The sequence below is a fragment of the Notechis scutatus genome, chromosome Z (assembly GCF_049901735.1).
Source record: "Notechis scutatus isolate UNSWTSFEM ecotype Mainland chromosome Z, rNotScu1.2, whole genome shotgun sequence".
Taxonomy (NCBI): Eukaryota; Metazoa; Chordata; class Lepidosauria; order Squamata; family Elapidae; genus Notechis; species Notechis scutatus.
In genome coordinates this window covers 123015837-123026475 of record NC_142025.1, presented here as the reverse complement: position 1 = coordinate 123026475, position 10639 = coordinate 123015837, and the positions used below count along the sequence as shown (strand labels likewise).

General features: G+C 46.0%; 1 long non-coding RNA gene across 1 annotated transcript in view; it reads right to left on the bottom strand.

Annotated features, from left to right (window-relative positions):
* Positions 1-94: 94 nt before the first annotated feature.
* The window catches only part of LOC148129218 (uncharacterized), a 13254-nt gene continuing 2709 nt past the window's right edge, over positions 95-10639 (bottom strand). Inside the window, exons 2-4 of the long non-coding RNA XR_015745929.1 lie at positions 5537-5630; positions 576-690; positions 95-182 (exon numbers count right to left, since the gene is read on the bottom strand). This is a non-coding gene — a long non-coding RNA (uncharacterized LOC148129218). The remainder of the gene's footprint in view (positions 183-575; positions 691-5536; positions 5631-10639) is intronic.

The following is a 10639-nucleotide window of genomic DNA, read 5'->3' as shown; positions in this document are numbered from 1 at the left end:
ACCCTCCACCCCTGGGAGAGGGGGGACCTTGCATGTCAGCTGTTTGGTGGAAGGGCCCAGTGGAACCCTCCCCCTTAGCCAGGAGCTCTGACCTGGGGGTCTTGGCGGCCATCTTGGCTTCTGCAGGGGAGGCCTGGGCACTTGGAGCGGCCTGGCTTTTGGCTTGGTCAGGCGAGACGTACCTGGGAGAAAATCGAGACAGGTGAGCCTTGGGGAGCGGGAGGAGGACTTCCCAGCCCTTCCCCCTCCCCTTGGCCCTCTGGGTGGGTTTATTCCGGTGGATCACGCCGCCCGTCGTCCTCCTCGGCGTGCGACGAGCCAGAGCCTCTTCCGCTCAAATCGTACACTAGACTGTAACGGTGGCGGGCAGGGGAGTCATCGGACAATCCCCATTTTACAACGAATCCATCCCGGAAGGAGAGAGAGGAGCCGCGCCGTCGCAGCTGCAACCCCGGAGAAATGGATCCCGAGCTTCTCAATCAGGGCCTTCGATTCCACAGAAATCGGCGATGTAGACTCCCCTTCCTCCCACCCACCCACCCACCCAACCCGGCCGGCCGCCCTTTGGTCCTCACCATCGCTTCTTCTCGTATTTCTCCTGCAGGAACTCCTTCACTTTCTGAGGATCGCGAGAATCGGGCAGGACGGAGGCCCAGCGTCGAAAGAGCCCAACCAGATTTTCCGACAGACCTGGGGGGGGGAAGCAGGGTTTTTCAAGCGAGAGGAAAGAGCGGCCCGTCAGGTTCAACCAGGTCCTGGTGGCGCCAAAGGAGCTTGCTCCCTACCCCCACGAAACCCCCAAAAGCAGCCGAGACTTCCTAAAAAATAAGTTGAGTCCGTCTAGTTGCCTTTTTGGGGAAAATAAAAAGCACCAACCGAGACCCTACAGGTTGTTTTAGGAGAGAGGTCTTCCGACCTTGGCGCTCCTGGACTATCTCAGAAATGGGAGAAAAATAGGAGACTAAAAAAAGGCGGGAGGAAGCCGAAAAAGCAAGAGTCGGCGATAAGCAAATGTAAGAAAAAGCGACTGAATACAAAAAGGAAATGTAGAGATCACGGTTGAAATGAAAAAGAAAGAGACACCACACGGAGAGGTATTTTTGTAGCAATATATCAGAACGGATTTGGAGGAATTGGACTAAAGAATGGAGAGTATAATGACAATGTAGTAGGGATGGAAATGAGGATTTACAACAAGACGAACTGAATTAAATAGAAATGCGATTAAAGATATAAAATGTATTAGAACGCATATTATGTATATAAAGTATTATGTGGAGCATAATAAAACGTATTGTAAAGTATGATGTATATGTATATAAAGTATTATGTGGAGGATAATAAAACGTATTGTAAAGTATGATGTATATATGTATATAAAGTATTATGTGGAGGATAATAAAATGTATTGTAAAGTATGATGTATATATGTATATAAAGTATTATGTGGAGCATAATAAAACGTATTGTAAAGTATGATGTATATATGTATATAAAGTATTATGTGGGAGGATAATAAAATGTATTGTAAAGTATGATGTATATAAAGTATTATGTGGAGCATAATAAAATGTATTGTAAAGTATGATGTATATAAAGTATTATGTAGAGCATAATAAAATGTATTGTAAAGTATTATGTATATAAAGTATTATGTGGAGCATAATAAAATGTATTGTAAAGTATGATGTATATATGTATATAAAGTATTATGTGGACATAATAAAATGTATTGTAAAGTATTATGTATATAAAGTATTATGTGGAGCATAACAAAATGTATTGTAAGTATTATGTATATAAAGTATTATGTGGAGCATAATAAAATGTATTGTAAAGTATGATGTATATATATATATAAAGTATTATGTGAGCATAACAAAATGTATTGTAAAGTATTATGTATATAAAGTATTATGTGGAGCATAATAAAATGTATTGTAAAGTATGATGTATATAAAGTATTATGTGGAGCATAATAAAATGTATTGTAAAGTATGATGTATATATGTATATAAAGTATTATGTGGAGGATAATAAAATGTATTGTAAAGTATGATGTATATAAAGTATTATGTGGAGCATAATAAAATGTATTGTAAAGTATGATGTATATAAAGTATTATGTGGAGCATAATAAAATGTATTGTAAAGTATTATGTATATAAAGTATTATGTGGAGCATAATAAAATGTATTGTAAGTATGATGTATATATGTATATAAAGTATTATGTGAGTATAACAAAATGTATTGTAAAGTATTATGTATATAAAGTATTATGTGGAGCATAATAAAACGTATTGTAAAGTATGATGTATATAAAGTATTATGTGGAGCATAATAAAATGTATTGTAAAGTATGATGTATATATGTATATAAAGTAGTATGTGGAGGATAATAAAATGTATTGTAAAGTATGATGTATATAAAGTATTATGTGGAGCATAATAAAATGTATTGTAAAGTATGATGTATATAAAGTATTATGTGGAGCATAATAAAATGTATTGTAAAGTATTATGTATATAAAGTATTATGTGGAGGATAATAAAACGTATTGTAAAGTATGATGTATATATGTATATAAAGTATTATGTGGAGCATAATAAAACGTATTGTAAAGTATGATGTATATATGTATATAAAGTATTATGTGCAGCCTGTCAGAGAAAAGATATAACCATAAAATAGGATAATGTTCTCTGCAGATTGCAGAGAAAGGGATGAGAAGAGAGTAAGAAGCCGGATTGCAGAGGAAGGGATGAGAAGAGAGTAAGAAGGCGGATTGCAGAGGAAGGGATGAGAAGAGTAAGAAAGAAGGCGGATTGCAGAGGAAGGGATGAGAGAAGAGAGTAAGCAGGCGGATCGCAGAGGAAGGGATGAGAAGAGAGTAAGAAGGCGGATTGCAGAGGAAGGGATGAGAAGAGAGTAAGAAGGCGGATTGCAGAGGAAGGGATGAGAAGAGAGTAAGAAGGCGGATTACAGAGGAAGGGATGACAAGAGAGTAAGCAACGGATTGCAGAGGAAGGGATGACAAGAGTAAGCAGGCGGATTGCAGAGGAAGGGATGAAAAGAGAGAAAGCAGGAAGATTACAGAGGAAGGGATGAGAAGAGAGTAAGCAGGCGGATTGCAGAGGAAGGGATGAGAAGAGAGTAAAGCAGGCGGATTGCAGAGGAAGGGATGGCAAGAGAGAGTAAGCAGGCGGATTGCAGAGGAAGGGATGAGAAGAGAGTAAGCAGGCGGATCGCAGAGGAAGGATGAGAAGAGAGTAAGCAGGCGGATTGCAGAGGAAGGGATGAGAAGAGAGTAAGCAGGCGGATCGCAGAGGAAGGGATGAGAAGAGAGTAAGCAGGCAGATTGCAGAGGAAGGGATGAGAAGAGAGTAAGCAGGCGGATCGCAGAGGAAGGGATGAGAAGAGAGTAAGCAGGCAGATTGAAGAGGAAGGGATGAGAAGAGAGTAAGCAGGCAGATTGAAGAGGAAGGGATGAGAAGAGAGTAAGCAGGCAGATTGAAGAGGAAGGGATGAGAAGAGAGTAAGAAGGCAGATTGAAGAGGAAGGGATGAGAAGAGAGTAAGCAGGCAGATTGAAGAGGAAGGGATGAGAAGAGAGTAAGAAGGCAGATTGAAGAGGAAGGGATGAGAAGAGAGTAAGCAGGCAGATTGAAGAGGAAGGGATGAGAAGAGAGTAAGCAGGCAGATTGAAGAGGAAGGGATGAGAAGAGAGTAAGAAGGCAGATTGAAGAGGAAGGGATGAGAAGAGAGTAAGCAGGCAGATTGAAGAGGAAGGGATGAGAAGAGAGTAAGCAGGCGGATCGCAGAGGAAGGGATGAGAAGAGAGTAAGCAGGCGGATCGCAGAGGAAGGGATGACAAGAGAGTAAGCAGGTGGATGGCAGAGGAAAGGATGAGAAGAGAGTAAGCAGGCGGATTGCAGAGGAAGGGATGAGAAGAGAGTAAGCAGGCGGATTGCAGAGGAAGGGATGGCAAGAGAGTAAGCAGGTGGATCGCAGAGGAAGGGATGAGAAGAGAGTAAGCAGGCAGATTGCAGAGGAAGGGATGAGAAGAGAGTAAAGCAGGCAGATCGCAGAGGAAGGGATGACAAGAGAGGAAGCAGGAAGATGGCAGAGGAAGGGATGAGAAGAGAGGAAGCAGGAAGATGGCAGAGGAAGGGATGAGAAGAGAGTAAAGCAGGCAGATCGCAGAGGAAGGGATGACAAGAGAGGAAGCAGGAAGATGGCAGAGGAAGGGATGAGAAGAGAGTAAAGCAGGAAGATTGCAGAGAAAGGGATGGCAAGAGAGTAAGCAGGTGGATTGCAGAGGAAGGGATGACGAGAGAGTAAGCAGGCAGATTGCAGAGGAAGGGATGAGAAGAGAGTAAGAAGGCGGATCGCAGAGGAAGGGATGGCAAGAGTAAGCAGGCAGATCGCAGAGGAAGGGATGACAGAGAGTAAGCAGGCAGAATGCAGAGGAAGGGATGACAAGAGAGTAAGCAGGCAGATTGCAGAGGAAGGGATGACAAGAGTAAGCAGGCAGATTACAGAGGAAGGGATGACAAGAGTAAGCAGGTGGATTGCAGAGGAAGGGATGACAAGAGAGTAAGCAGGCAGATTACAGAGGAAGGGATGACAAGAGAGCAGGCAGATTACAGAGGAAGGGATGACAAGAGAGTAAGCAGGCGGATTGCAGAGGAAGGGATGACAAGAGAGTAAGCAGGCAGATCGCAGAGGAAGGGATGACAAGAGAGTAAAGCAGGCAGATCGCAGAGGAAGGGATGACAAGAGAGGAAGCAGGCGGATTGCAGAGGAAGGGATGAGAAGAGAGGAAGCAGGAAGATGGCAGAGGAAGGGATGAGAAGAGAGTAAAGCAGGCAGATTGCAGAGGAAGGGATGAGAAGAGAGGAAGAAGGCAGATTGCAGAGGAAGGGATGAGAAGAGAGTAAGCAGGCAGATTGCAGAGGAAGGGATGAGAAGAGAGTAAGCAGGCGGATCGCAGAGGAAGGGATGAGAAGAGAGTAAGCAGGCAGATTGCAGAGGAAGGGATGAGAAGAGAGTAAGCAGGTGGATCGCAGAGGAAGGGATGAGAAGAGAGTAAGCAGGCGGATCGCAGAGGAAGGGATGAGAAGAGAGTAAGCAGGCAGATTGCAGAGAAAGGGATGACAAGAGAGTAAGCAGGCGGATTGCAGAGGAAGGGATGAGAAGAGAGTAAGAAGGCAGATCGCAGAGGAAGGGATGAGAAGAGAGGAGCGCCAATCCACGAGGGCCTTCGCGTCCTCCCCCTCCATGCCCCCTCCTCCCAAGAAAGGGGAGGGGCTTGTTCGTTTTTGCTAGCCTGCTTTTTTTTTTTTTTAAATGCAAATACCCCTCCCGCGTTGTAGACTCCCACCGCCCAGCTTACCGTGTTCCTCGGTGCCTTGGAAGGTGAGGGGGGCTGGACACGTATCGGCCACCCACTCTGGGGCCGGGCGTGGGGCAGGACTGAACCCAAAGCCGCGGACACCTCCCCTCCTCCTCCCCGTGACCCCCCAACCACTCACTTCGTTCCCACGGGACTGGAGGAACTGGACTTCGACCTCGGTGAAGGTGGTCATGGAGATGGACTTCACCCGGTGTGGAGGATTCAGGCCACGGCTACATTTGGGTGGGGGGAGGGCAGGGGAGGGGAGGGAGGGGAGAAAAGCATTCCCGGGTTACAATCAGGTACAGGAGCCCAGACTGACCGAGTTGGAAGGGACCTTGGAGGTCATCCAGTCCAACCCCTTCTGCCCTCAAATACTGGAAGGCTGCTCTCCTGTCTCCCCTGGTCCTTTTATTCATTTAAATCAGATGATGAGTTGGAAGGGACCTTGGAGGTCATCTAGTCCAACCCCTTCGGCCCTCAAATACTGGAAGGCTGCTCTCCTGTCTCCCCTGGTCCTTTTATTCATTTAAATCAGATGATGAGTTGGAAGGGACCTTGGAGGTCATCTAGTCCAACCCCTTCGACCCTCAAATATTGGAAGGCTGCTCTCCTGCCTCCCCTGGTCCTTTGTTCCTTAAAATCAGATTATGAGTTGGAAGGGACCTTGTAGGTCATCTAGTCCAACCCCTTCAGCCCTCAAATACTGGAAGGCTGCTCTCCTGCCTCCCCTGGTCCTTTTGTTCCTTATAATCAGATTATGAGTTGGAAGGGACCTTGTAGGTCATCTAGTCCAACCCCCTCTGCCCTCAAATATTGGAAGGCTGCTCTCCTGTCTCCCCTGGTCCTTTTGTTCCTTCAAATCAGATTATGAGTTGGAAGGGACCTTGTAGGTCATCTAGTCCAACCCCCTTTGCCCTCAAATATTGGAAGGCTGCTCTCCTGTCTCCCCTGGTCCTTTTGTTCCTTAAAGTCAGATTAAAGTCCGATGAACCGAGTTGGAAGGGACCTTGTAGGTCATCTAGTCCAACCCCCTTCTGCCCTCAAATACTGGAAGGCTGCTCTCCTGTCTCCCCTGGTCCTTTTGTTCCTTAAAATCAGATTATGAGTTGGAAGGGACCTTGCAGGTCATCTAGTCCAACCCCTCTGCCCTCAAATACTGGAAGGCTGCTCTCCTGCCTCCCCTGGTCCTTTTGTTCCTTAAAATCAGATTATGAGTTGGAAAGGGACCTTGGAGGTCATCTAGTCCAACCCCCACCCTCAAATACTGGAAGGCTGCTCTCCTGTCTCCCCTGGTCCTTTTGTTCATGAAAATCAGATTAAAGTCAGATGAACAGAGTTGGAAGGGACCTTACAGGTCATCTAGTCCAACCCCCCGCCCTCAAATATTGGAAGGCCGCTCTCCTGCCTCCCCTGGTCCTTCTTCTCATCCCTAGACCAGCCGGGCCCAGTTCCTACAAACCATCCATCGTGTGTTTGAGCCTCCAGTCCCCTCAAATCATCTCCGTTGCTCTTCTCTGCACTTTTCCCACAGTCTCCACATCCTTTTTTAATAATGTGGTGACCCAAACTGGATGCAGGACTCTTAGGTGTAGCCTTACTAAGGCTTTACACAGTGGGATGACCACCCTCCCTTGACCTGGATTGTCTCCCTCTGTCTGTGAATATAATTTAGGATTGCATTGGATTTTTTTTTTTGGGGGGCTGCTCCTTTCACACGGCTGGGTCCTCTTTAGCTGGTTGTCCACTAAGACTCCAAGATCCCTTTTACGCCAGTGACTGCTATGGACTCCTTGGGAGAAAAGGGTGAGTTAAGGGGTGAATCTCCGGCTGGCAAGACAAGAGAGCCAAACCAGGGTGGATGACAGCTAGCCAACATGGCCAGGACCCCCGTCTCTCCTCCTCCTCTTCCTCCTCCTCCTCTCCTCCCATCCTGAGTCTTGATGGAAGGAGCCAAGCAGCACGTTCTTTTTTTCTCTCTCTTTTTCTCTCTTTCTCTCTCTCTCTTTTCTCTCTTTTTCTCTCTCTCTTTTTTTCTCTTTTCTCTCTTTCTCTTTTGCTCTCTCTTTTTCTTTCTCTTTTCTCTCTCTCTTTCTCTCTCTTTTTCTTTCTCTCTTTTTCTCTCTCTTTTTTCTTTCTCTCTTTCCTCTCTCTCTCTCTCTCTTTCTCTCTCTTTCTCTCTCTTTCTATCTCTTTCTCTCTCTCTTTCTCTCTCTCTCTCTTTTCTCTCTCTCTCTTCTTTCTCTTTTTCTCTCTCTTTTTCTCTCTCTTTTTTTTTTTTCTCTCTCTCTTTCTCTCTCTCTCTTTTTCTCTCTCTCTTTTTCTCTCTTTCTCTCTCTCTCTTTTCTCTCTTTTTCTCTCTCTCTTTTTCTCTCTCTTTTCTCTCTCTCTTTCTCTTTCTCTTTTTCTTTCTTTCTCTTTTTCTCTCTCTCTCTCTCTTTCCTCTCTCTCTCGTTCTCTCTCGTTCTCTCATTCTCTTTTCTCTCTCTCTTTCTCTCTCTCTTTTCTCTCTTTTTCTCTCTCTTTCTCTCTCTTTTCTTTTTCTCTCTCTTTTCTCTCTTTTTCTCTCTCTCTTTTCTCTCTTTTTCTCTCTCTCTTTTTCTCTTTTCTCTCTTTCTCTTTTTGCTCTCTTTTGCTCTCTTTTGCTCTCTTTTTCTCTCTCTTTCTCTTTCTCTCTCTTTTTCTCTCTCTCTTTCTCTTTTTCTCTCTCTTTCTCTCTCTTTTTCTCTCTCTCTTTTCTCTCTCTCTCTCTCTTTTTTCTCTCTCTCTTTCTCTCTCTCTCTTTTTCTCTCTCTCTCTTTTCTCTTTTTCTCTCTCTCTTTTTCTCTCTTTTTCTCTCTCTGTCTTTTCTCTCTCTTTCTCTCTCTCTCTTTTCTCTCTCTCTCTTTTCTCTCTCTCTCTCTCTTTTCTCTCCCTCCCTCTCTCTTTTCTCTCTCTCCCAATCCCTGACCGCAGGCTCTTCCCGGCTTGGTTGAGTAACCAAGTTTTCCAGCTTTCCGATTCTTCCTCCTTCGGCGCCCTTGGTGGTTAATGATTCAAAAGGGCCAACAGTCCAGCTCTCCGGCCAGCCAGCCGGCCTTCAACCGTGGTGTTGGTGGGGATGGCAAGCGAGGCAAGGGAGGGAGCCAGCTCCAAGATGGCTTCCCAGCGTCCCCGAAATCCTTGGCATTGTCGTAAAATGGGGACAACGTCCACACACCCACCTGGCCGGGCCATTCTAGGAGTTGGAGAGGTGGAGGACTTCTTGTGCAGGTTACTTAAAATCAGATGAAAGTCAGATGGAACAGAGTTGGAAGGGACCTTGGAGGTCATCCAGTCCAACCCCCTTCGGCCCTCAACTATTGGAAAGCTGCTCTCCTGCCTCCCCCTGGTCCTTTTGTTCCTTCAAATCAGATGAAAGTCAGATGAACAGAGTTGGAAGGGATCTTGTAGGTCATCTAGTCCAACCCCCACCCTCAAATATTGGAAGACTGCTCTCCTGTCTCCCTGGTCCTTTTTGCTCCTTAAAATCAGATTCTGAGTTGGAAGGGACCTTGTAGGTCATCTAGTCCAACCCCCTTTGCCCTAAAATACTGGAAGGCTGCTCTCCTGTCTCCCCTGGTCCTTTTGTTCCTTAAAGTCAGATTATGAGTTGGAAGGGACCTTGTAGGTCATCTAGTCCAACCCCTTCAGCCCTCAAATACTGGAAAGCTGCTCTCCTGTCTCCCCTGGTCCTTTTGTTCCTTAAAATCAGCTTATGAGTTGGAAGGGACCTTGCAGGTCATCTAGTCCAACCCCCTTCAAATATTGGAAGTCGGCTCTCCTGTCTCCCCTGGTCCTTTTGTTCCTTAAAATCAGCTTATGAGTTGGAAGGGACCTTGTAGGTCATCTAGTCCAACCCCCTTCGACCCTCAACTATTGGAAAGCTGCTCTCCTGCCTCCCCTGGTCCTTTTGTTCCTTAAAATCAGCTTATGAGTTGGAAGGGACCTTGGAGGTCATCTAGTCCAACCCCCTTCGGCCCTCAAATACTGGAAAGCTGCTCTCCTGTCTCCCCTGGTCCTTTTGTTCCTTAAAATCAGCTTATGAGTTGGAAGGGACCTTGCAGGTCATCTAGTCCAACCCCCTTCAAATATTGGAAGTCGGCTCTCCTGTCTCCCCTGGTCCTTTTGTTCCTTAAAATCAGCTTATGAGTTGGAAGGGACCTTGGAGGTCATCAGTCCAACCCCTTCGGCCCTCAACTATTGGAAAGCTGCTCTCCTGCCTCCCCTGGTCCTTTTGTTCCTTCAAATCAGATGAAAGTCAGATGAACAGAGTTGGAAGGGATCTTGTAGGTCATCTAGTCCAACCCCCACCCTCAAATATTGGAAGACTGCTCTCCTGTCTCCCTGGTCCTTTTGCTCCTTAAAATCAGATTCTGAGTTGGAAGGGACCTTGTAGGTCATCTAGTCCAACCCCTTTGCCCTAAAATACTGGAAGGCTGCTCTCCTGTCTCCCCTGGTCCTTTTGTTCCTTAAAGTCAGATTATGAGTTGGAAGGGACCTTGTAGGTCATCTAGTCCAACCCGCTTCAGCCCTCAAATACTGGAAAGCTGCTCTCCTGTCTCCCTGGTCCTTTTGTTCCTTAAAATCAGCTTATGAGTTGGAAGGGACCTTGCAGGTCATCTAGTCCAACCCCCTTCAAATATTGGAGTCGGCTCTCCTGTCTCCCCTGGTCCTTTTGTTCCTTAAAATCAGCTTATGAGTTGGAAGGGACCTTGTAGGTCATCTAGTCCAACCCCTTTGCCCTCAAATATTGGAAGGCTGCTCTCCTGTCTCTCCTGGTCCTTTTGTTCCTTAAAATCAGTTTATGAGTTGGAAGGGACCTTGTAGGTCATCTAGCCCAACCCCCTTCAAATATTGGAAGACTGCTCTCCTGTCTCCCCTGGTCCTTTTGTTCCTTGAAATCAGATTATGAGTTGGAAGGGACCTTGTGAGGTCATCTAGTCCAACCCCTTTGGCTCTCAAATATTGGAAGGCTGCTCTCCTGTCTCTCCTGGTCCTTTTGTTCCTTAAAATCAGTTTATGAGTTGGAAGGGCCTTGTAGGTCATCTAGTCCAACCCCCTGCCCTCAAATACTGGAAGGCTGCTCTCCTGTCTCCCCTGGTCCTTTTGTTCCTTCAAATCAGATGAAAGTCAGAGGAACAGAGCTGGACACACACACACACACACCAATAGTAGCTGCTCCCTTTGGGAAGGACAACGGACATACAGGCCTCGCTTGACC